This window comes from Canis lupus, chromosome 29, assembly GCF_003254725.2.
Source record: "Canis lupus dingo isolate Sandy chromosome 29, ASM325472v2, whole genome shotgun sequence".
NCBI lineage: Eukaryota > Metazoa > Chordata > Mammalia > Carnivora > Canidae > Canis > Canis lupus.
Genome location: NC_064271.1, coordinates 29,419,048 through 29,446,878, shown reverse-complemented (window position 1 = coordinate 29,446,878; position 27,831 = coordinate 29,419,048). Strand labels below are relative to the sequence as shown.

Here is a 27,831-nt window from a genome sequence, read left to right as displayed (position 1 = left end):
CCGCTCCCCTCGCACTGCCTTCTGGGCTCTGCGCAGGCGCTCTGGTGGGGCCGCCGCGGCCGCCGCCTGCGTGGATGGGTCGCCACCGCCTGGGGGCAGTACAGCCGCCGCGGGCTCTCGGGCGGCCCCGCAACCTGTGGAGGTCGCGCTGTAGGTGAGCTCGCGGCAGGGGCGCGCCTTCTGCTTCGCTTCTGCCATCTTGGCGGGTTTATGTTTTAAATACGTTAGTTCCCTTTAGGTAAAGGAGGAAAGTGTATGAACGTGTTCTCTCTATGTATACTTGAATTTTTCTTTTCTTTTCTTTTTTTTTTTTTTTTTTAAGATTTTACCTAAGCAGGCTCCATGCAGGGAGCCCCTTGCGGGACTCGATCCTGGGTCTCAGGATCACACCCTGGGCTGAAGGCGGCGCTAAACCGCTGAGCCACCCGGGCTGCCCTATACTTGTAATCTTTTTTTTTTTTTTTTTTAAGATTTATTTATCTATTTATGATAGACACAGAGAGAGAGAGAGAGAGAGAGAGGCAGAGACACAGGCAGAGGGAGAAGCAGGCTCCATGCACCGGGAGCCCGACGTGGGACTCGATCCCGGGTCTCCAGGATCGCGCCCTGGGCCAAAGGCAGGCGCTAAACCGCTGCGCCACCCAGGGATCCCCTATACTTGTAATCTTAAGGAAGAATTCAGTATTTTTAGATTCCAGAAGTCAGCTATGGTCATTGAAACTCTAAACTGGCCTAGCTCTATCCAATAGAAGTGTCGCACAAGGCACGTTAGTTTTCTAGTTTTCAGTAGCCAAATTTTAAAGCGTAGAAAAGAAACAAGTGAAATTCGTTTTAGGAATATATTTTACTTAGGGGCGACTGGGTGGCTCATTCAGTTAAGGGACTGTCTTGGGCTCAGGTCCTGATCCCAGGGTCCTGGGGCAGAGCCCCATTATGAGGCTCTCTGCTCAGTGGGGAGCATGCTTCTCCCTCTCCTTGTACCCCTCTCCCCTGATAGTACACACACACTGTCTCTCTCTCAAAATAAATAAATTCGTTAAAAAATTATAATATTTTATTTAACCCAATACATCCAAAATACTAACATTTACACAATATAGCATTATTAATGAGGCATTATTAACGATGTGTCTATCACGTTCTCCACAACAGTAATGTCGATGTAATAGTTAAAGCGAAATGTAGTCCCATTAAAGCAATAAAGATTTATCAAGGGAAGAATGTTTTAGGGTGTTTCAGTTTTTCACTTGAAGTTAGAATTAAATAAAATGTAAAGTTCAGTCCCTCCAGTGCATTACCTACATTTTAAGTACGCAACAGCTTCATGTGGTTAGGAGCAACCGTCCTGGATTGCACAGTTCTAAACTGTCTTGATGATTGGAAATTAATGATTTTCAATGGAATCAGCATGTCACTACTGGAGATGTTCGGGTCAAAGAAATATCTCCTTCAACAGAGAGACACAGTTGAGAACCACTAGTCAAAATGAATTAATCAGTTTTGTTTCAGAAACATTTATTAATTTTCAAAACAATAAATCAGCTAATTAAAATAAGTATTAGTAATGCTGCTCATCTTAAAATCAATTCTCTCATCATCCTGCCAAATAACAGTACTTTCAAAACCTCTGAGTATAAAATCCTATTTTATTTAAAAACATTTATCCTTAATGTGCTTTTACTTTCATATGCTCACTATACCAATTATTAAATTTTATTAACATCCCAGAACGTTGGCCATTTGATCTATTCTGAGTCATCAGCCTCCCAGAGATTGCATTTTTATCCCTGTTTGAACCAGACTCTGTAGTCTACTACTTTCAAGTACTCTCTACCCACAACCTACAACCACGTTGTTATCTTGGCCTTTTATTACACTGGATCTGTATATCACCATCAGAAAATCATTCACTCCATGCATTTGATTTCTCTGCTTTTATATGTACACCATTAAGCACTGCTGGGAAAAATCATATCTCTGTGCCCAAACAAGTCTCCTCTGTTTGTGTTTAGTCACAATCCCTTTTTTAGTTCTCATTTGCAAATTCTATCAGCCCTTCTACATAACAGGCTCTCCAACTCTTTAACATTTTCCTTTTTCTCCATTCCATTCCCATGCTCGTGCACACCTCCATATCCTTCCTTAGTAGAGAAAATATATCTTCGTAAATCACAGCAAATATAGAATCTAAGCAACAGAGAAATTCCAGTGTCCTACCTTTATCCACAAATGAGTTTATCTTCATATACCTCTCTACCTCCTTGTTTTAGATCTCACAGATAGAAGTGCCAAGTTATCTGTTTAAAGTTTACTTTGGGGGCACCTGGGTGGCTCAGGGGTTGAGTGTCGGCCTTTGGCTCAGGTCGTGACCCTGGGGTCCTGGGATCGAGTCCCTCATGGGGACTCCCACAGAGAACGTGCTTCTCCCTCTGCCTGTGTCTCTGCCTCTCTCTCTGTGTTTCCCATGAATAAATAAATAGAATCTTAAAAAATAATAAAATTTACTTTGAACTTCAAAAAGACTCTGAACCCCTTCAGAAACCTTTTTCTTCAGTATCATATCCTTTTGTTTTCTTACCTTCAAATCCTCTCCATTGTGTTAAAACAAACAAAACAAACAAATCCCAAATTTTTTGTATGTACATTATCCTATCTTTATACTTTTCTTCACAAGTGTTCCCCAGGAAAAAATATTCTTCCTATATTGTATGACTTTCTTGATCTCTTCCTGATTCTCAGTTACCTTTCCACCTGGCTTATATCCCTACAACTCCACTGAATCTGCTCTCAGTGAGGTCAAGGTTATCGTCCCTTATTCCAGATGCAGCTGACACTTTTAAGTACTTACTTCACCTGACCTGTCTCTGCCATCCGAATTAACTCCTCTTTATTCCTTTGGCCTTCCTGATACTGCTCTTTGCTAGATTTTTCCCAAATATTTTGGCCACTTCTTTTCAGTCTTTGTCATTAGATCTTTCTCTTATTTCATATTAAGAAATTAAGAATTTTAGGGGCACCTGGGTGGCAGCCAGGTAAATGTCTGACTCTTGGTTTCAGCTCAGGTCATGATCTCAGGGTCATTAGACTCAGCCCCGAATCAGTACTCAGTGCCAAGTCTGCGTGAGATTTTCTCTTCTCCCTCTATCCCTCCTGCTTGTGCTTTCTCTCTCTCTCTCTCTCTCAAATGAATAAATAAATCTTTTTTAAAAAAGAAGTTAAAAATTTTAGTAGTATAAACTTCTAAATAACATTCTCAGTAGTATAATAATGAAAAGAGAACATGGTGGTTTTCTTCTTAATATCGTTCAGCCTGTTGACTCGATGAAGAAAATTCACCAAGCCAAATGAACTGATTTGCTTTACCAAGAACTTATACTCTTGGAAATAAAAACTCTATTCTTCAAATGTGTCCTGAGAGAAAGTTATGTAAAAATCTTAATAGCGATATAATCAGACTATTACTACACAATTGCACCATAAAGAATATCAGTCATGGATATAATCATAGAAAATTGCCAGACAATTGCAACATTAAAATGCATCAATCACAGATACAATCACACAAATGATTACAATCAGTAGTAAAACTTAAAGCAATTACAACTTTTTAAGGAATTATTATGTGGGAAAATTATTTAAATAGCAATACCATGTTTCTAACTTTTAAATGAATGCAAAAGAATGTCTCTGATACATGAATACATCACGAACAGAAAGGCACTTCTGTGATAACCTCCAATTTCTTTCAAACGTCCTGGCCACTTAAATATCAATGTATCTAAATGCCAAATCTCAATTTGAAAGAAAAGGCAGCTACTCAAATGTAAGAAATAATGTACACTGGTATTTGAAAGTTGTAATCGTATTCTATACAAAAATGCTTTGTAAATTCTAGAAGGAGATGGCATCAAAATTTTAAGTCATTTAGTTTTCTAAACGTTACCATCTAACTGTTGCAAATAGCTATAAGAAATGAGTAACACTGTATGAAAAGAATATGATTTAAGAAAAAATTAGATGACCAGAAACTTATAAAGGAAAAAAAAAAGCATGCAAATCACCCTATTAGAGGTCACAAATGATTTTCCTTTTAATTTATTTGTTTTTTGCATTTTTTCTTTATTCCTATTGACAGAGGTCAGAACAAACTTAGATATGTTTCATTTGAGCCTCCTTGCTTAAAAAAACAAAAAAGAAAGAAAATCCTGTTCTGTTGAAATTACCCAGAGCAAAATTGCCACGGGCATATTCTAGCCAGATAGTATCCCAGTATGAGAGCCATTTGCCTTGTTTAAAACTCCCAGAAAGCACTTCAATACTTTCATCAAGCAGGCAGCCCATCCTGTGATGAGTTGATTCATGCCTCTGGCCTAGACATAAGTGCTATGGCTAAATGCACTAATAATATTTAGATCTTCAAAACTAGAAAAAGCTAAGATTTCAAGAGTAGTATAAGATTAGACTACAGGCTCCACAGAACACTACTTCAGGATACAAGTTGGCTCCAACTTGTTAAAAACTATTAAACACAAAGCCTGGAAAATAGCCAATTAGGTATTTATTTTCATTATCACATATATTATTTTTAATGTAAAAATGGAAAATTTAAATAAATATAAAGAATCCCAAATTCCTTACTGATGTAGTAATTTTCTGAAAGTATCTGAATTCTTTACTCAAGAAAAAAGGAGAGTTGTATGTGAATAGGGAAAGAGAAAAGGCTATAACAAATTTGTTATATATTACCAGTTTAAGACTACCAGGACAGAGGATCACCAGGAAGTAGAATTTATGGCCAGAAGGTCTCATGGAAGCTTGCCAAATACAGACACAGCTTAGGTCAAGATAATTCATGACATCAATCCTGCATCAGTCAATAAGCTAAAAATCTGTATTTTCTTCTCTTTCTCCTGTCTCCTGCTTTGAAAAAACCCTTATTCCCACAGCCCAATTCGAAGTTGCTACTCTTATCGTCTATTCAGCTACCTTGATGGCTAAATGGGCTTTCTTGATCTACCATGAGAAAATACTGTTATGTAAGGAAATAAGCATATAAGTAATATATAGCGTATAAGCAAATACAGAATTAGTTTCAAATGAGTAAATTACTAGTAAATCTTTGTTTTAAATTCTACACTATCAGAAACAAATTCCCTTAGCTATGATTTTTACTTCAAAAGGAAATATATTAAGCACATAAACTGAGTGTTTTGCTTTTAGAAAATTAAATATAAAGCTGTATACACTGAAAAATGAGACATTAAAAAAAGACCTAATGCTGGAACTTGGAAACATAAATTCTTCAAAGGCCTTCAGATGAAAAAGACAATTTCGTTCACTTTCTCCTCTCTTGAATATCAGTGCTGTCATTTATTTAAGGCCACTAAACTAGCTTGTCAATTTTTTCATGTTACTTTCCATTGGCAAACATAATTATGTGCCCAGTCCTTAATGGAGCTTTGTTTATGTGCCAGGCATTTTACCAAATGCTTTGCATATGTTATCTCATTTAATCCTTCCAGCAACCCCTTTGAGAATTCATCATTTTCCCTATATTACAGATTAGGAAATTGAAGCTTGGAGAATGAGTAAAACTAATTGTCAGAAAAGGTAGAAAGCAAATCTAAATCTGTCTGACTCCAAAGCCTGAATTCTTAACCCATACAGTAAATGTCCTTCATGAATGACTAGGCTAGTTCAGCTTAGCTCTTAAGAAAAAATAATCCAAGTTTCCAAAGCACATTGCAATATAACTAAATACAAGAATTTCTAATAATTTGAAAGCATTAATAAACCCAAATTGAGCAACATTTTAGAAAGTAGCCAATTTTCTTCAAAAATATCAAGGTTATAAAACACAAAGAAATTCTGAAGAACAGTCTGCATTAAATAAAACTAAAGAAATATGACAAGTAAATATAAGGAGTTATCCTGGAGTGGATTCTTGATGAGGACAGGAAAAGTAGCTATTAGAACATTTTTAGGGGCACCTGGGTGGCTCAGTACATTGTCTGCCTTCGGCTCAGGTCATGATCCCAGGGTCCTGGGATGGAGCCCTACCACATCTGGTTCCCTGCTCAGTGGGGAGTCTGCTTCTCTCTATTCCTCTGACACTCCCCTTGCTCATGTTCTCTCTTTGTCTCTCAAATGAATAAATAAAAGCTTTTTAAAACATTTTTTAAAAAAAGAATGTTATTAGAACACTGGAACAATTTAAATATGGATCTTTGACTCTCTCTCAAAATAATAAATAAAAGCTTTTAAAAACATTTTTTAAAAAAAGAACATTATTAGAACATTGGAAAAATTTAAATTTGGACTCTGGATTAGATAGTAGTATTGTGTCAACATTAAGATTTCTGCTTTTTATAATTGTACTGTAATGTATAGGAGTTTTTATGCAAAAAAAGGAGTTTTTATGCTAGTGTTGCAACTCTAAATTTGATATTATTCCCAATTACACCAAAATTAAAACTGGCTAATAAATAAAAATAAATAAATAAGGCAAATAGGAAGAAAACAATCGAATGATAGATGAAAGTTTATAATTTTTATATTCTGACAAATATATACTCTATGGTGAATATAGAAGAAAATTCAGAAATATTTTAACTACTTTATTACTTGAGGGAAAAATACTATGGATTCCCTGTAGCATATCTCCAGGGGCATCATAGTTGATTCATATATTATTATTTTTTTAAATTGAAGAGAATCTCTCAGAGTCTTATGTAAGAAGATTTGGTTAATACTTTAAGAGTTTATTAACTTATGCTCAACTAATCCTGAATTACAATGTAAATCCCTTGAAATAATATTGATAGTCATATAAATACTATAAAAATTCATTGCCACTGTATTTTAAATATTCTCCCTTGATATTCTTAATCCCCATGTAATATAGACCAACGCTATGTTTTAACAAGAGTGGAAAGAATACTGATTGCTAATGGTTTTGAATGATACTTTGCTTCAAGCAAAGGCTCAAGGTGAGAAAAAGTAAGTAAACTAGAACTAAAGACTATTTTTCAAAACTATAAAAAAAATATATAAAGATGTAAAGATATACCTCAAACTGTTGCTAGTAAAGTACATCTAAGTGCATTCAGTAGCATATTTTCTTTAATTTTGGGATGAATATGAAATTATTTTCAATTTTAAAGAAGTGAAATGAATCCCATGTTGGTAATGTACTTTAAACTTCTATTTAGGGAACTCAGAAAACAGTTAGACTTTATAATTATATCTGAGTTTATATTATAAGATGGTCTGAGTTTAGTAGCTGGTACTTTATAAAATTACACATACTAGACTATTTGCTCTAAAATTATCTTTTAAAACTGTTTTTCATTTAAAGATTTTATTTATTTATTCATGAGAAACACAGAGAGAGAGGCAGAGACATAGGTAGAGGGAGAAGTAGGCTCCATGCAGTGAGCCCCATGTGGTACTCAATTCGGGACTCCAGGATCATGCCCTGAGCCAAAGGCAGATGCTCAACCACTGAGCCATCCAGGTGTCCCTCTTTTAAAACAGTTTTGACTAGATTTAGATTATCTTATGTCTTTAAAAAAGATATGTGAAGTAAAAATGTCAAAATGTCTGATATATCTGGTTTCAGAGAATGGAAATCTCTATTTTCATTAAGTTGGATTTCTTTCAAAATTAATTTTATAAATTTCAAGTAACAGTTCATTAGAAGAGTATCATTGGAAAATGAGCTGGTATTAGGAGAAAAGCAAAGAGTAATTGTTTATTCCCAAATATTTGTTTTAAGTTTCTATAAAATGCTGGTATTTGTGAAATCTGGAGTCTGAGGCTTAGTCAGGATCTTCAACCATATGTGTAATATTTTAACATCTCTAGAGTCCTAAATCTATGACAGTATGATATCTAAGGATCCTTTTAACTCTAAAATGGATTCTCATACATATCATAGAAACATTAGCAAGAGAATATTGTTAAAGTCAAGATTATTGGGTTGCTATTACCTGAAATCTGCCAAAAGTAACTTGAGCCAAAATAAAATTGAGAGGGGCACCTGAATAGCTTAGCATCAGCCTCTTGATTGCCTCAGGTCACGATCTCAGGGTCATGAGATGGAGCCCAGGGCTCTCTCTTTCTCTCTTTCACCCTCTCTCTCCCATTTAGACAATATATTTTCATCTTTTCTTCTCTGTGCATATCTACTTCATTTTTATTATTCTCACCAGACTGCCTTTCTCTTCTTTTCCATCCACCTGCCCAAATATGTTCTACACAACTTTATCCTAACATTAGTCCTTGATAGAATAACCAACTAGGGTTTCAGATCCCAAAATCAGGAGAAAGCCTTGTATGACTGTTACAATGCAATTAATGGTCTCTTGGGCCCTGGCCCAATCATCAAGGCTATTGAGGCATAATTTATAATGGCCAGACTCCCACAAAGAGGTTGAGAAGCTGGGAGAAAATAATGCTCAATTCCCTTGTCTCTTCATATATGATTCCCAATAAATAATGATACAGTTAAATAATTTTTAAAATTTTCTTGGACACTATATTTAGTAAAGGGAATATTTGACACAAGCTTTCTAAGTTTGTGGAACCAGAAGGATCACCATTAATAGATGACTGATATTAGCTGTCCACAGATGTAAGATTCCAAATTTGGGGAGCTGAGTCTTTAGAAATAAATAAAGGACTAAGTTCTCCATACTGTGAATTTCTTCTCAAACACTTTCTGCAGTTATTCTGATCTACAGAAATAAAATGTTAAAAACTCTGCTGAATGTTCTAATATTATCTTTCAGATACTTATTCTAAGATAATTCTATGATTCTCATATTATTCTAAGAAATTTTTAAGGTTATTATGCTTCAGATTCTTAGATGTTCTTTTGATTATTTTATCTACAAACGCACTTGTTTTAATTTTACTTTTAGAATTTATTGTTCTTATTAGCCATGTCAGAAACAGTTGGTGACTTAATCAACAATCATCTCATACCCTTTTCCCTTTAAAAAGAATAAAGTTTAAATACCTGATGCTTTGGGACAAGAAAATATTAATTCATCTAAAAATAAATCTTGGTAAAATTACATATGATTTTATGAAATCTGGACAAAGACATGAAGAAAAAACAGTAGGTTTGGAGCAGAGACGGAAAGTAAAGGTTCTGAGAAAATTTACATCATTCTAAAAAGGGACCTCAAGAAAAGGACATTCTTCTGTCCTTGACCATTTCTTACATAGAAACACTCTTCTCCAAGTGTGTTTAGACTATAAAGAAGCAAATCTGAAAACAAAATTCAGTATGAGAATTTGAAGTTTAATATAACCTGTGTCTTAGGGGCATGCCTGGGTGCCTCAGTTAGCATCTGCCTTTAGCTCAGTTCATGATCTCAGAATCCTAGGATGAAGCCCCAAGTAGCTCCTTGCTCAGTGGGGAATCTGCTTGTTCCTCTCCCTCTGCCCCTCCCCCTGCTCATGCTCTCTCTGTATCTCTCTCTCTCTCAAATAAATAAAATCTTTAAAATATCATGTGCCTTTTTGAGAACAATAAGTCATGGGAGTAACCCAACTTGGACTTTTTGTAATAAGAGACAATAATTCCAACTTGTATTTAAGCCAGTGTAAGTTGTGTCATCTGTTATTTAAGCCTCATCATTCTATCAATTTTATCCAAGCAGTATTTTTAGTAGTTTTCACTTACTTGTGTCTTTTCTTGTCCAATATTTTATTTTATTTCATGAATTTTATATCACTGCTTCTAGGGGAATAGATTGAATAGGGACAAGGGAAGTACACATTGAAGATTTCATGTGAAGGGCAAAAATGTATAAGAATAAGAAAATTTGTTTTTTTAAAGAAAGAAAAAAGGCATGATATTATCAGAAGATAAATCAAAACTTCTTTGCATCTGCATCTTTCCCTGATGTTTCTAGCAGCAATGTCCACAATAGCCAAACTGTGGGAGGAGCCTCGGTGTCCATCGAAAGATGAATGGATAAAGAAGATGTGGTTTATGTATACAATGAAATATTACTCAGCCATTAGAAACGACAAATACCCACCATTTGCTTCAATGTGGATAGAACTGGAGGGTATTATGCTGAGGGAAATAAGTTAATCGGAGAAGGACAAGCATTATATGGTCTCATTCATTTGGGGAATATGAAAAATAGTGAAAGGGAATAAAGGGGAAAGGAGAAAAAATGAGTGGGAAATATCAGAAAGGGAGACAGAACATGAAAGACTCCTAACTCTGGGAAACGAAGTAGGGGTGGTGGAAGGGGAGGAGGACGGGGGTGGGGTGGGGGTGGGGGTGAATGGGTGACGGGCACTGAAGGGGGCACTTGACAGGATGAGCACTGGGTGTTATTCTGTATGTTGGCTAATTGAACACCAATAAAAAAAATTTATTATTAAAAAAAATCAAAACTTCTTTCCTTGAAATTAGCACTGTTAAAACTGAGCTTCAATATGTTAATAGAAAAGAGAATAATTGAACTGAGAAATCTAATTAGCTATCTCAAAGTCTCATTGCCAATCCAGAGTAATTTTTTTAAAGCATTGAATCATCAGAAAAGTAGATTTAATTCCATAAAAAGAAAACAAACAAGGAGAATCAAAACATCTCAAGTGATAAAAATTCTCTCTAAAAGAGAGTTATAAGCAACTTAATTAATTGACTAATTAATTGAAGTAAAACTTCAACACAATATTCCAAAGTGAATTAAACAACCTTAAGTTGCATAAAAAACCCTTGAATTATAAATTCCAAAATTCAGAAAACAAATGAATGTTTAGGTTAATTCACTATGAAAATACTTTTTTTAATATTAGGAGAAATATTAACATGTCAGCAAAATGAGAGTTTATCAAGCTCAAGCAGTAAATTAAGAAAAAAAAAACAAAATCATCTTGAAAATATAAACTAAAAAAAAAACTAAAAAAAGAAAACTAAAACAAAAAAGAAAATATAAACTAAATGGTATAGTCTCCATAAAAGAGGAAACCTTAAACTCTGAAGTTAATAAGGAACATTCAGGAAAAGTATAATAACAACTAAAAACAAATCAAAATAATGAAAGAAACATGTTCAGAGAGAAATTGATCTAATAGAAAGACAAAAAAGATAAAAAATATACATAACCAGAGATATTAAATAATAAAATGAAATAATTGAAAATGTTTTCAGCCATAATTCAAAAATTGAATTTATCATCATATACCAAAAAAAAAAAAAAATCCCCTTTAACTCCAATATCTTTTTTTTTAAAGATAAAGGAAATTATCCTCAGAAAATTCAGGCAAAAACAGTGTTTGATATCAGTGAAAGAAAATCTGATGGCATGAGAATTTTACATGAAGACATGTAAACCAAAACAAAGGCAGGATAGTTTCAAAACTCAAGGAAAGAAAGTGTGAGCTAAGGACTTTACATCCAGCAGAATTATTTTTCAAATGTCAAGTTCACAGAAAACTGTATAATCATGTAAGAACTCCAGGAATACTCTATTATGAGCATTCCTATGCAATCCTTTACCAATTCAGTCCAGTCAAGAGATGATTGGAGCTAAATAAGTCAGTCAGAGAAAAACACTGTATGATTTCACTCATATGTGGAATTTAAGAAACAAAACAAATAAACAAAGGGGAAAAATAAAAAGAGAGAAGGAGGCAAACCAAGAAACAGACTCTTAGCTATAGCGACAAACAAACGGCTGGTTACCAGAGGGGAGTGAGGTGGGTGGGGGATGGGTGAAATAGGTAATGAGGATTACGGAGGACACTTGTGATGAGCACTGGGTGATGTGTGGAAGTGTTGAATCACCATATTGTACACCTGAAACTAATATTACACTGTATGTTAACTAACTGGAATTTAAATAAAAACTTTAAAAAATAAGTTAGAGATAAAAAAAAGAAAAGGCTGAATTAAAACACCATTTTAAAATGTGAATTATTTTAAGAAATCATTGCATAGGAAAAAATTAAAATGTCAGATCTTTGAGATAATGTATAATGTGTTAGAGATATTTAATTTTGATTATAATTATTCTGTGAATCATTTGTTATTCTCATTCATTGTCATGGGCAGAGACTGTGGTGAGAAAAAATTATAACAAGACCTACTTAAAAGGTAATGGGAAAAAATAACCTATTATTATGAGGTAGTCTTACTCCTTTAAACATGTAATTCCCATTATAGTAATGGAATAATGATAATACAATGAGCATAGTAAACTCCTTTTGCTGCAAAAAGAGAGAGAGAGAAATAATTGGAGAAGATTTAGCAAAAGGGCTCTTTTGAGCACTAAATATATTTAATTTGTCTCTAATTTAATCTCTAAGATTAAAACAAATCCAAACAATACTTGAAGAACACGGGTAAGAACGAAGACAAAACAGCCATTGAAACAAAAAGGTTTAATAATGTAATGAGAATACTTTGCACAACCCTCTGCAAATAAATGCCCAAACTTTGATGTAATAGATAACATGTCAGCAAAATATAATTTATCACACTGGATAATAATAGAAAGTTTAAACAGACAATTTCCATAAAATCAGACAGAGAAAAAGACAGAAAGAGAAGGAGACAGAGGAGAGGGAGAGAAGCAGAGACGCAGAAAAAGTGAGAGTTATTAAAGTACTACTCCTGGAGAAAGGTACCAGGTCGAAATGATTCCAAAGGAAATTCTATCAACACTTCAGTAACTAGATAATTATAATGCTGCACAAATTATTACATAGCACAGAAAATTAAGAAACATTTTAAAATATTTTTAGGAAACAAAAATAATATTGATTCCTAAGCTGAAAAAATTATCACAGACTAATTTTACTTACTAATATCAATCCGAAAATCCTAAATGAATACTGACAAATAAAATGTATTACTACATTAAAAAATAATATATCATGATTAATTGAAACTTAATAAATGCAAACATAGAAATTAATTTATGATACTATATTGACAGATATGAAAAGAAAAAAATATATAAATATCTCCATAGATAAAAGCATGTGATAAAATTCAACATTCATTTCTGATTAAAATTTACTCAATAATATAGAAATATACACACATACATATAGCACTATATATTCAGCCCTAAAGCCAGCATCTTAACGTGGAAGAAATAGAGGCATCCCCATCAAATTCAGGAACAAGGCAACAATAGTTTTTATCCCCACTCTTACTTCAGAATACATTTTAAGTATTGCCCATGAAGTTAGATTAGAAGAAACAATTAAGATCTGTAAGAATCAGAAAAGAAAAAGAGTAAAAAATGAACAAATAGATCATAATCTAAATACAGAAAATAAATCCATACAATTACTAAAGAAAAAAACACAAGTGTTTTTGTAAGTAAGAAGTAATAAATAATAACCTTATTCCTTATAAGCTAGGGGGGAAAATCTAACTATAACTCAAAATTCCAATACGATAAAATGAAATATGAAAAAAAATTCTGGAGACACCTAGGTGGCTCAGCAGTTGAGCGTCTGCCTTTGGCTCAGGTTGTGATCCCATGATCTGGGATTGAGTCCCACATCAGTCTCCCTGCAGGGAGCCTGCTTCTCCCTTGCCTATGTCCGCCCCTCTCTCTGTGTCTCTTATGAATAAATAAAATCATTAAAAGAAAAAAATGAAAAAAAAATTCTGAATGCTCTCCTTTCCACCTTCCATCTCCCCAAAAGAAACATTTTTTTTTAAATGTTTTATTTATTTATTCATGAGAGACACAGAGATTGAGAGAGAGAGGCAGAGACATAGGCAGAGGCAGAGGGAGAAGCAGGCTCCATGCAGGGAGCCCAACGTGGGACTCCATCCGAGGACTCCAGGATCAGGCCCTGGGCTGAAGGTGACTCTAAACCGCTGAGCCACCCGGGCTGCCCCCCAAATGAAACATTGAAACAAAACATCTATCATAGAAGGAAAAATATTTGCCACACCTATCACAGCTAAAAGGTGTGATTTAAATATTTAAAGAACATTTTAAATTACTAGGGAAAATAATAAAAAATAAAAATAAGAGCAAAATAATAGCTTACAAAAAGAGACACCAGAGCCATACAAGTGACCTTTAAACATACAAAAAGATATTTAATCTTTCATGATTTTTTAAAAATGTGTGTTAATCTCTACTTAATCTATACTAAGAGTCCATATGTTATTTATCAGATAGATAAAAAAACAAAAGTTTGGAAACACATTCTATATGAAAGCAGTGGGAACAACAACTTTATGTATTGCTGGTATGAAATACAAAATAGATCTAGCTCTGTGGGAAAACTCTGGCAGTATCCAACAAAACTTCCTACGTGTTTAGCCTTTCTCGTAAAGATCCCACTTTAGGAATTTACCCTTAAGAAACACTTACAAAAATACAATTTAAAAATATAACCCACAAAATAAGATTGACTGAATAAATGACTGTTCACCACAAAATAAAGTATTATGCAGGTTTAAACAAAAATATAAAGGAAGTTTCTATGAATTCACTTGTAATTTCCAGGACTGGCTCTTTCATGGAAAAAAAAAAAATTAAGTTCAACAGAGTATCTATATAATGCACTGCTTTTTTGGATAAGAAAGATGAGTAGAAATATTTAATAAGTAATGCCATAATTTTGAAAAAATAAATACAAGAAGCGAAAATCTGAAACCAATGAAATTGACTCCCTTCAGGGCTGGTGGCAATGGCATGAAAATGGATAGGAGTAAAAACACTGGTTGCTTGGAGAAATGCTGATTCCAGGGCTAAGGCAAGGAAAATGTAAATTAAGGCTAGGTCTCCTTGTCACAGAAAATAAGGAATTCCTTTAAAAAATGATGGGAACATGTCAAAAAGATCCTGAAGCAAGCTTGAATAGGCTCCCGCTGGCCAAATAGAGGACTGTTCGGATATTAATATAAATAAAAACATAATTCATTGAAATAAGAAAGGAATTAAAGTCTATATTGTTGTTAAATAATTACAGTTACAAAGCAAGGAAAACGAAAAACTCTTCCTTATAGACAAATATCAATTTAACAAATGTTGAAAAAATTATAGAATTTAAAATGTATTATTTTTCACCTCTCAAAATAATAAAGAAATAATGAGTGCTGGTAATATTAGTAATATACGCAGAACATGATGGTCCTATCCCCATAAAGTTTCTCCCTACAAATTATTTACTTGAAAGAACTTGTGCAATGAATGAATCTGAGAGATAACACATTATAGAAATGATCAAGCTACATGTCACCGATAATAGAACAAATGACATCGTATTCTGTACAGAAGACAAAAAAAATCACCTTTGTGGTATACCTGGAAAAACATGTTTAACTTCAATCAAATTATGAGAAAAAAATATCACTAATCCATATTGAGGGGCATTCTTCCTATTTAGAACCATTTGAACTTCACTCTGTTTTGAGATACTGTTAAGATGCTGTCAAGACAGTGTCTCCCGCCCTGCGATCTACTGAAAGTCAGCCCTCGACACAAGGGTTTGTAAAAAAAAAAAAAAAAAAAAGGAAAAAAGATTAAAAAAAAGAAAAATTAAGAAAAAGAAAAAGACAGTGTCTCTCCTACTTCAATTAGGTGTAATAAATTTACCTTTCATATAAATTAATAGTTAACAAAGCTTTACTTTATACAGACTAAAGAAAATAACTAAATACAATGTATTATTCCTAATGTACTCTTCATCAAAAAATCTATTAATGATTTTATTCAGATAATTGGAGAAATTTGAATACAGACTATAAATTGTTATATTTTTCAATGTTATATTTCCTGATTGTAATAATTTTAGTATGGTAAAGTAGAAGAATATCCCGACTTTTTGAAAGTACATGCTGAAATATTTGAGGAAGATAAAGCAAATGTAATTGTTATCCTTTGGTGAATGTGGTATTCTTACAACTCTTACATGTATTTGAGTTTTTCAAAATAAAAAATTGGGAAAATAATGCAGAAAACTAGGTAGAGATATGAATATAACTGTACCTCAAAGTTTTGGTTTTAAAATTCCTTAAATTAGAAGATTTCTAACATTTGAGTTCTTTTTTTTTTTTCTGTTGTTGTTCTTTGGCTTTTAAACTTTATTTCTACATTATTTGTTAAGCTTAAATGATTTTTCTTATTTTTCAAAAATCATTTTAAAACTCTGACATCTCAATTCAAAAGTGACTCTTAAGTAGTCTTGGGAAAAGTATTCATAGCTATTTTTGAGTTGTTTTAAAAATTCATATTAACAACATTGAGATTTTGTTATCTTACTAACAATTGAACCAAAATACTTCCAGCTTAGAATATGTTAAAACATTTATGAGAAATAATCTTTGACCAAAATGTAAAAATATCACTTCTAAGCATCAGCAAGTCTCTCTTTTTCACTTGCCTTATATGACTCACTTAATGGATAAATTGCTCACGCCCTGTGTTTCCTGCTGATTAGAAGTTGCTACTAGCATGATGCACATGAGAAAAATCTAAAATGTTTTTCAGAAACCCACAGAGCAATGTTTTTCCAACTTTGTAGAACATTGCCAAAAATATCTACCTGAATCACAGGCCCCTGGAATGGATATCAGAACACATCACAACACTTTTAATTCATGTCATTTCATTTTTCATTTCATTATAGAAACAGCCCACTTGTAGGTGGGTTAGCTAAAGAGCATACCAACCAAGACCATCTAAACAAACAGAATATCTAGCTCAATTTGTGAACTTTTCAGCTGAGGAAATTTATATAAAAATATAGAAATTGATTTTTGTTTTGCACAGGCAATGACTGAGGTGGTGTGAGGACAAAAAAGTTCTGGAGCTTTCTTTATGATATCCCCCCCAAAAAAGATTCCCAGTCATTGCTTAGCATATATAAAACTTTACCTAAGATACTATAAAATTCCAGCTGAAAAGGGAATCAGCTTGTAGAAATACCAGAGTCAATGTTAAAAAGTGGCATGGTAAGAGACATAAGCAGCACAGAGGGGTTAAGAAACCAAATTGAAGAAATGTGCCTATTTCTTCTGAGTATTTTAGAATTCATACCTTATGATTCTTACAATCTATTTAAATAAACTCAAAGGATTCAGTAGATGAAGGCATGCAATTTTCCAAACTATTGTGCTAATTAATTTTATCTCATGTCTGGGAGCTTCACAATCACTATTCCTTCTGCCATGGAAACATTCTTTTAATTAACATCTACTCCTTTACCACTCGAGTTGTGGCCCAGGTCTGAAAAATCACTGAGTAGTCTTGACTGCCTATATCCAAAAGATCTTATATTACATAGTACATTCCTTTCATAATGGCCTGGAAGTCCTGAGCTACTTGTCTGTTTGGTCCAACGCTTCCGTGAATAAAAAATGTGTGTTACTCTGTTTAAATTCTTAGTACGTTGTCTGCAGCTCCAATAAATCTTTGTAGAATGGGTACATGAATGAATGGGTAGACAAATGCCTCTTTTTTTTTTTAATTCCAGTATAATTAACATAGTGCCAAATCTTGGCCGACTCTTAAGGTTATGGAGATACTCTGCTATGTCTTCTTTCAAAAACCTTATTTTTTTGGTTTACTTTTTACATATTAGATTAATCCCGAAATTGAATTTTGTGTATGGAGTGAAGTAGGTGCCTGGATATAATTTTTCCATATGGATATCCATTGACTCAGTTCTCTATATCACTGCAATGTCACCTGTGTAATAATAGACTGTCTAAGTGCAATTTCTTTCTTGATTCTCTATTTTATTGGCCTCATTGGTCCATTTTATGGCAACACTTTCATTTCATCCTGCTTCTCACCTCTCACTTCTGAGTTCATTATACCTCTTTTCAAAAAGCCTTTTAAAAATCCTTTCAGTGGGGACAGTGCCTGGCTGACTCAGTCAGTAGGGCTTTTGACAATTGATCTTGGGGTTGTGAGTTTGAGTCCTATGTTTGTTGGGTATAGCGATTATTTTCAAAAATCCTCTCAGCGGGTTTTGTTAGTGGAAAACTCTGCTCATGTCTGAAATTTTTTTCTTGAGATATAATTGACATGTAACATTATAGTAGTTTCAATTGTGCAGCATAACAATTCAATATTTGTAAATATTGTGACGTGATCACCACAATAAATCTTTTAACATCCATTACCACACACTGTTGCCGATTTTTTCCCCATGGGATGAGAACTTTTAAGATTTTGCACCTTTTAAATATGCAATATAGTACAAAAAAGTTTTTTTCTTTATCCTTACAGATAGCCTAGCTGCCTAGTTTTAGAATTAAATTCTCCCAGTATTCTGAACATATTATTATTATATGCTGGCTTCTTTTAGTGCTACCAATCTAATGCTGTTCTTCCATAAACAATGTATTTTTCTCCATCCTTTAGATCTTCTCTATTTAATATTCTGTTGTTTCTCTTTTGCTTGAATTCCTATATATGATCTTTCTTCTTTCATTCTTTCACTTTCTTTCATTCTCTCTTTCCTTCTTTCTTTCAACTTCTCTTGCCTCCAGTGTTTCCTAAATCAGAGGATTTCTGTCATTCATAAATACTAAAATTATCAGACATTATCTTTTGCATAGGCATTTTTACTTTCTGTCTTTAGCTAAGCTAAGGAACATCTACAAATTGAATGTTGAATTTATCAATCTAATAGATGTCTTAGGTTTTCTATATCTTTATCTCTATATTTCTCTTTCTGAGTAATATATTTGGATATATATATATATAATAACATAAATAACCATCTTATCAGTATAGTTTTAAAGAAAGTATCTTTGAATTTCTCAAAATCTTTGACTTTTTTCAAAACTATAGGTCTTTTGGTCATGTATCTTGCTCAATACCTATTTTTATAAATATTTACCTATGATTTTTTTGTCATTTTAAAAATATTTAATAGTTTTTTTTCCCAATATTTCTATTAGGTAACAGGATCAGAAGATAGTGCTACTATGAACCTACTGACTCTTGCTTATATTGTATTGTTTCTTTGTATTTTTTCATATAATCTTGTACTAAACTAATCTTCACTGGAGCTTTACCTTTTGGACTCTTCAATAGCTTGGGTTAAAACAGACCTTTGGTACGTTTTTTGTTTTAATAGTCTTTCTAGGGGTTTTATGGGCCTTGAACACTTTTGTATTAATTCCTTATCTGAATGTTACCAGATCTTACAGGTAGGGTAAATTGAAATCTCAAACCTATATTTATGAATTATAACAGGAAAACAATTCAACCTACAGGACACTAAAAATAAAAAATAAATCAATCAATCTTTCAAGTCATCTCTTTTTTTCAGGGGGTGGATTTTTTTCTCCTAGCCTACTACTTCTCTACAGGTAGTTAGTTGAGAGTTCTGGCATTAGTAAGTTAGCTAAATTGATTCTCAGTTACAACTTTCTTTTCTGTGTCTTGGGTTTTAAAACTCAATATCCTAGTTACTCATACTGGCTACTCTCAGGATAACAAGCACTGGCATGGCTCAGCATCAGCTCACATCTTTTCTTCTCAAGGTATTTTTTTTTCCTATTTGATCCTTAATGCTGTCCTTTTTTCCTAGTAAAGTCAGCCATGAGTTTCTTTAAATGTTCATGTATTGTATTATATATGTTTTTATCTATCATTCTTTCTTTCTCTTAAGGTTTTTCAGGTAGTCTAGTTTGCCATATTGCTGGAAGTGGAAATTTCCTCCACATCCAAAATTTATGTATTATCAATATTACTTCATATTTACTTTTTATTAAAAAATTCTTTGTCATTTTAAACAAGACCAAGATATTTTAGCTAACATGTATAGCTTATCCTTTGTTGTAAGCATTAAGGAATAATTCTCATGCTAAAGTTCCAAGAAAAAAAAATGGCTGAACCTCTGTTTTTACATTATACTTAAGATTTGATCTGTACCTTTCCAGGTATCCCAAAGTGACCAGGTAACACATTCTAAATATCCAGAGAGAACTCCCTAGCTCATGTCACTTTCTCACTAAGAAAACACAAACCAAAAGAAAGTAGTCTAGTTATGAGTACTGTTTTATCCATTATCAAGGTACTCCATTGTACTTCCAAACAGATTTATATAGCCAAGGGCAAAGTATGTAGGAAATAACAAATGCAGTGAAATATGTATAAATGTGAATAGGTGAAGGAAACAAGCTGCACTCATGAGGAAACAAAGTCTCCAATAATTTTCATTCTGAAGATTTGCTTTGACTGTTTACTATAACCAAATGCCACCTTGTCAAAATAGCTTCATCTGAGTACCAGTGATTTATTCAATATTTACTGAATATATACTCTTTTCTGGTCACTGACGATACAAAGATGAATAACACCATAGTGCTTAGCCTTAATGTTCATAGTCTCAGAAGAAGAGCCGATGCGTAGCCAGAAAAACACGTTACACTGTAAAACATACAGTATTGGAGGACAAGCTTTGTTAAGCTTTGGGCATTAATCAAAGTGGAATATGAAAGACAGCTTGGTTTTGGGGAGGGAAATGGACATGAGGTTTTAACAAAGGAAATGATACTATGCTGAATCTTCAAAGACAATCATACATTTGCATGACTGGAAAGGCCACTTCAGATAGAACCAACAGCATATGAAGAGCTCTTTTAAACTAGAAACTATGAATCTGGAATACTGTTTACTTTGTTCTTGATAATAGTGATGAATATTAATTTCCCAGAATGCCTACTCTGTTGACAATAATAAATGTTCCTGGGCATTGTGGAAAGAGATTAGAGAATTTCTGTTAATGTCCATGAATTTATAAAATAAATAGGTGATATCCATACTTTCATAAAGTTTTCATTCAAATCAGAGATAAAAATGTAACTATGAAGAATACAAATTATATATCAACAACTTTGTCAGATAGAATCCCATTATGCTAAAGTATAAAAGTATTAGAGATATATTTGAGTGATACATAATAGACTAAATAAAGTATAGAAGCCTTAGGAAGGTTTATGATCAAGAGATGAATAGGGCCAAATAATTGAAAAAGAGAAAACAGCGAGAAGCTATATAATGGGAGTTGAGACAAGAGACACAACGGAATGAGCATTGCAGGGCAGAATAATGTAAGAGATATTAAAATAGGAAAGATTTATTTTTTCTAGTCCATCAAATCCTTTGTATTATAAAGTATTTTTACTATCACAAAAAAAAAGTTCTTAAAGTTGTTGGGAACAAATGAATTGGAATGAGGAGTGATGAGTATAGAATAAAGGCAAAAGAAATTATACAAAGGCCAAACCAGAACAAGCCACAGAGTAGACTTTTTAAATAGGAATGCACCCAATATACAAGTCATATTTCCCTGTGTAAACTGTGGGAAATAGATCTTAATTTAACTAATTAAAAAATGATTCACCAAAATTATTAAAATTGAGTCTTCCATAATAAATAATGAATCAAATAGATGATATAGATTAATAGAGTAAGAGTAAGACCTCAGTGGACTAGTATTAACCAGTGGATTCTTCCCATAGAAAATGAGATTAGAAGTAGATTTGGTATAGTTACATTACATGGATTGCTGGATAGGAGGGAGAAGTATGCAAATATGTGAAAAACAAAATCCTGAACTAGAACATTGTGCAGACAGCAGTATCCTGTGAGTAATAAATGTCAGTACATTCACTTGATTCAATTAAAATTGAAATGCTAGAAGAGAGTGTAACTAGAGGGGGAGAAAATTTTATTGGGGTTTTTAATGCTAACCTAAGTGAGAAATAGTATGGAAAACAGAGACTAATGTAGACTTTAAAACTTCAAGCAAAGGGCAGCCCAGGTGGCCCAGCGGTTTAGCGCTGCCTTTGGCATGGGGCGTGATCCTGGAGACCCAGAGTCGAGTCCCACATCAGGCTCCCTGCATGGAGCCTGCTCCTCCCTCTGCCTGTGTCTTTGCATCTCTCTCTCTCTCTCTCTAATAATTTTTTAAAAAGAAATCTTAAAAAAAAAACTTCTAGCAAAAAGGTAAAACTAGGGGCACCTGGGTGGCTCAGCGATTGAGCATCTGCCTTTGGCTCAGGTCGTGTTCCTGGGGTCCTGGGATTGAGTCCGACGTCAGGCTCCCTGCAGGGAGCCTGTTTCTCCCTTTGCCTATGCCTCTCCCTCTCTCTCTGTGTCTCTCATGAATAAATAAATAAATTCTTTTTTTTAAAAAAAGGGTAAAACTAAAAGGGGAGAACCAGGATAGGAGAGGAAGAAGAATGTGCCCCAAAAGAATATACAACAACTAATTTGAATTCCACAATAAAGAATGTGGTTTTCAGAGATGTGTGTTGGACAGAGAAATGAGTCCACAAATACTGTGTAAATGCTTACCATTATATCTTGAGTCAAATATGCATTTTACATTTTCAAAATAGAATACCTCACAACTAAACCAAGTTTTAAAAACTCAAAGATTGTGTGATATTAAAGTTAATTAGAAAAGTATTAATGTGCTTTCTGTCTTTATATATTTTACTTTCACTTTGTTGGCCTAAGGCATCCCCTATCTATAGGGAGAACACAATTTCTTGGATGAGAAATGAAAAGAGAAAGAATATTAATTTTTAATTTCTGGGAAGCAGATAGTTACTCAGATAAACTATAATAGTCTTGCACATTTAGCCTATTGTATGAAGATTCCCCCCCCCCCCAAATATCCTGGTAATCATTTTGCATTCTTTCACATTTGAAAGCCCAAGACTGGCTGGTGTTACTGGATCTCCTTTAGAAGAGCTGTTATCTCTTCCACCTAGAAGCTGCAAGGCAGAAGTCTTGCAGCTAGATAGCTGAAGGAGGTCAATATAAAGGACATGAAAGAAGAGACTGCTTTTTCTAGACCGAGAGTTGGTATAAAGAATAAGGGAGAGGAGATCAAGAGAGTGATATGTGTGTCCCTAAATTCCTCTCCTTAGACTTTGGCTCCAAAAGGCCCCTAATAACCCAGGATACTATGGGTTGGTCAGGAAGCTGACCACTTACCAAAGGATGCCACATGGGTACAGGATTGGCAGTTCCCTCTGATGTCACAGCTATTTAAGCCACTTCCACTGGCTTATGTATCTATGTGCTATTGTAAGAGGGGAGGAGAAGAAAAGCAGATGGCTTGATCACTACATGAAGGGACCGATTATAACATACAGTGGAAAAGTTAAAAGACATTGGGCATTTACTTATATTTCCTCCCATGAAAAAATCCAAATTAGCTTAAATACAAAATAAATACCTGGCTTTTTTTTTTTAACATTTTGTTAATTTATTCATGAGAGACACAGAGAGAGAGGCAGAGGGAGAAACAAGCTCCCTGTGGGGAGTCTGATGCGGGACTCTGTCCCGGGACCCCAGGATCACAACCTGAGCTGAAGGCAGATGCTCAACCACTGAGCCACCCAGGCATCCCTATGATCCAGCTTTCATTGTAATTAGAACTACAAGAGATTACTATGTCCGAGATGTTTGATGTAAAAAAATTATCTGGGAGTATCATTTCTTAAATCAATAATGAAGAATCAGCTTACAGGAGGACACTTTATGATATTAAAATGTTAATGATTATTCTTATCATGATTATATTTACATTGCACTTTTCTTCTGAGAACTCCAAGGCATTTGCACACTTAAACTCATTATTGCCTTTGTATTAAATAGAAAATGCAACTGATGAATTATTGAAAACTACACCTGAAACTATGATGTACTATATGTGGGCTATGAATTTAAATTAAAAAAAAGAAAAAATTCAATACCCATTTAGTCAGAAAAATAATTTAGTTGTTCTGTCAGTTAGTAGTTTAATAATATGAAACAACAGTTTTTCTGATTTGCTAGCAGTGTTTGATACTTTTATCAGTTAATATTTTTTATGTTCTCAAACATAACTTTTTTGGTAAATAATTTGCAAATGGAAGGGTTCAATTAAATAAAGTATAAGATACTTAGTTTGAGCAGTATTTCCACTGCTACACATTAAAGAAAATTAACTACTGATCTTTTTAAATGTTCATGTTGATGGGATTTATGTCTAAGTCTTATAGGAATGTCAGATTGAAGCTAGCAGCTAAGTTCATATATATATATACCTAAATGTATATAAGAATCTTTGTCAAAGTGTGGTCCAGGTCTGCAAGGTCCTCCCAACCATCCTAAAACTGATACTTTATTACAGATACAATTTATATAATGGTAATGACTATTCTAGTTTAACCCTAATTTACTTTGAATAGGAAAAAATAAATCAAACATCATCTATTCAGTTTCTCAGCTAAATTGGGACAGATTTTTCCCACTCATTTCTTTAAAAGGTCTATGTTCATACAGTATAATTATTGGAGGCACGAGTGGGAGAGTGTTCAGTGGAGGGCCTTTTGTCCCCCTGATGTGGCTTATGGATCGGAATAAGGAAGGACAGTTATCCAGGCCAATTCTTAATTTCCTTGTTATTTCAACATTTTATGTGAATGGTGGTAGGAGCTATTACTATAATTTACTAAGTATTTTCTTTCATATAGTTATTTTGAAGCTAATTATTAGAAGAGCTAACATATGCATTTGTACAGAGAAATTTTCTAATTGCATACATCAGTTTCTTTAGAATGTTTTGTACTTATATTTGAACTTTTATGGCCCAGTAAATATACCAATTTGACAAGTATACACAGGGGTGCCTGGGTGGCTCAATCAGTTAAGCATCTGCCTTTGGCTTAGGTCATGATCCCAGGGTCCTGTGACTGAGCCCAAAATCAGGCTCCCTGCTTGGCAGAGAGCCTGCTTCTCCCTCTCCTTCTGCTACTCCCTCTGCTTCTGAGCTCTCTCTCTCTCTCTTACCCTGTCAAATAAATAAAATCTTAAAAAAAAAAAAAAGAAAGAAAGAAAAAGAAAAGTATGCACAAAAAATCAGTCCTAATTCTAGCCCAATCATTCTTCTGGACACCTGCACAGAGGAAATGTCCAATTAGTGCTAAGTCAGGCACATGGGTCATCATCAGCCTTGCTGAACTTGACCTGCTGACCTAGCTGTGAGGTGCATGCAAGTCTCATAACAGCTTTTCAGTCCATCACATTCAGTGTTTGAATAACTGAAACCTTATTTTACTTTTCTTCTGAGTTCCTATCTACTCAGCATCAGCATCCTTTTGTAGGAATGAAAGATAGTTTAGGAGTGAGAGATGTCCTCCTAAAATAATTTAAGCAGAGAGTGAAATGGAGTTGGATGCATGAATCCAGAATTGCTTCCACCTTCAGAAGGAGCAGAAGGCTTAACCAATTTGTGTATTAAGAGAAAGAAAACTCTTTATACATGAAGCTGCACCACACACGTACAATCTCAGAGACAGGGCAAGATTTCTGGTCTCTGGTTTTTATTTAATTCACATGTGACCTCCTACTTTTGAGTCTTACAATCAATTAGACTGTAAGCTACCTAAGGGCAAAGACTTCTTACTCATCTTTAAATCCTCAACCCCAGGCTTAATGCTGGCACTTGTCATTCAGCAAATATTTTATGAATTAATAATTGCAGATTTTGAGCCCATAGCAAAGCAAAGAATTGTCTCCCCAGGGAGCATTCCTAACCACTTCCGGTTTGGTGCTGCCCAATTTGGTTTAGCAAATGAACTCTTAAAATTTTTGATATGCCTCAGTTTCTTTTAACAGCTCAGGTGTCAGAAGAAGGAATCCAAGGAGATACCAAATGGCCCCCAGGAGCTTGAACAGCCATATGTAGGTATCTCTTGAGCTCCTTGAGCTTGCTGCTTTCTTGCTGTCTCTGAAAGTCATGGGTAAGTCCCTCTCAGATCCTGAATCCTACCTCTATGGCTTTTGCATTATGAGCTTTTAGACTTTATTTGAGCATTCTGCATCCAGTGTGAGGCCTCAGGTGAATAAAATCTTGAGGCTGAAGTAGGTTAGTCTTACCAAAGATAATCCTGAATTGCAGTGGCCATAGTATAGAACTTTTAAACATCTTAGATAAGCTTATCCATTTATGAGGTACCCTCGAGGCAAAGGGGTTTCAGCCAGGCACTCACTATAAAAAGCAGAGGGAAACTTATTTTTCCTCCTCTATAATCTCTGGTGACCAGAATGAGACCTGATGGGACATCCAACTGGCTCCTGAGCCTGCAGATGGAATCCTGGGAAATTGGCAGAAGCTGGCAAAGGCTAAGAATTCTTGCCAAAGTCACCTCTCCCAGATCTCTGTCTTTGGTACCAAGATGAGAGAAGAAGGTAAAATTTCACATTGCCCTCTCTTTTTCAAATTCAGACTGGCAGCAAAGAATACTGGTTAAGGATCCTTTCTCTTCTAGGAGCACCCTTGAAGAGAAGTGTCACACTTCTTGCTTGTCACACTTTGTGTCCTGATAATTTGGCTTGGCAACCATCAGTTTGGGGGCCCCAATATATGGCCAGACAGATATATGGGCAGCACCCCATATTTGTGGCTACTCATGGCTGGACAGAAATAGGGCTTGCCCTCCAAATCTCCTCATAAATGTTTTTAATATTATGAGTTATCATGAATTCATTCACATTCTATAAACCATTCTAAAGAGTAATTAACTTGGAATTCAAGAAAATTTTGACATAAAGATGTACAAAATCAAATATGTAATCCAATTGCTTTTTTTAAAATCACTTCCAGAATTGCATCCTAGGTATATAGTCTTACATATTTGGCTGTACAATACATGTATTCTTTTTGAATGATCGTGTATGTCAGCCTATAGAACTCACAAATAGATTTTTTCTCTTTTATCACTGTATAGCAAATATTGTTGTAAAGCTAACTGTCTAAAGTAAAGCCTACATATCCAAAAAGAATAACTTCCGAAGTTAGAAACAAAAGACGCTAGAATGTGACCTTTTGTATGAAAATTATTCTTTATTTGCAATCTTCCCATCTCTTGTCAGAACTCAGCTGTGGCATGTGTTCCACCCCCCACACAAACGTCACTTTATCACACGATGCTCCCATAGCATAATAGTGATAAAGAGGCAAGACAGATTTATGTCAAATCAAAATAATTATTAATGAATGTAAATGTAGCCTAAATACCTATGACAAGATATTCATGTCTCTCTCTAATTCAATCTTATATAAGAATTACTCTTTTTAAGAGTATATGCCAGCAGCCTTTGCTTTGTACAATCTTTTAATGAGCAGGACTATTGTTGATATTCCTCTATCAATTTTACCATCTATAGATTATATAAAAATCCCACCAAAAGAATAATATCCATACTTTAATAAGAGTTTATTTAGATTCATAAGAAAACCTTGAAGCCCTCAATTTTTTACTAAATTTATTAGCTTTCTTTCTTTTCAGAAATACTGTGTGCTCCCTGAGGCTGAGACTGTTTCTAACTCATCATGGATCTCCAGGGTTTGGCACAGAGGAAAGACTTCATACATATTTGTTGAATAAATACACTTTTTTTTAAATAGAAGGATTTCTTACTTGTCCGTAAAGGATGAAATTATGTATTAGCCATGTTTGCCTTTTGAAGACAAATATACAAGCCACTGTTCATTTGGTTCAGTCATTGTGCAAGGCCAACCTATACAACTAAGACAAAGCTTTCAATCTGACATAGTTGAGTTGTCTGTTTATCATTTTAAAGGGAATTAAATGTCAGTTATGCCTAAACTATCTGCATAAGTTGATTGGATATGGAAGACTATAACACAAATCAGATAATCACACATATCCTTATATTATTTTGCCAATATAGAATCGAATATCTACTGCTATAGGGTGTTTTAAGTTCATATCTAGTTTCCATTCTTATCTATCAAATAAAAAATGGATTCTTTTTTTGTGTGTGTGGTTTTCAA

General features: G+C 34.1%; 1 long non-coding RNA gene across 2 annotated transcripts; it reads left to right on the top strand.

Moving 5' to 3' along the window:
• The first annotated feature begins 4 nt into the window (after positions 1-4).
• On the top strand, positions 5-27,831 carry LOC112650828 (uncharacterized). 2 transcript variants are annotated; one of them, XR_003130483.3, is made up of 4 exons: positions 5-154; positions 25,650-25,774; positions 26,078-26,222; positions 27,323-27,831. It is a non-coding gene; the product is annotated as an uncharacterized LOC112650828 (long non-coding RNA). The 2 variants fall into 2 exon arrangements; XR_004810548.2 differs by having other exon boundaries at positions 49-154; positions 25,637-25,774.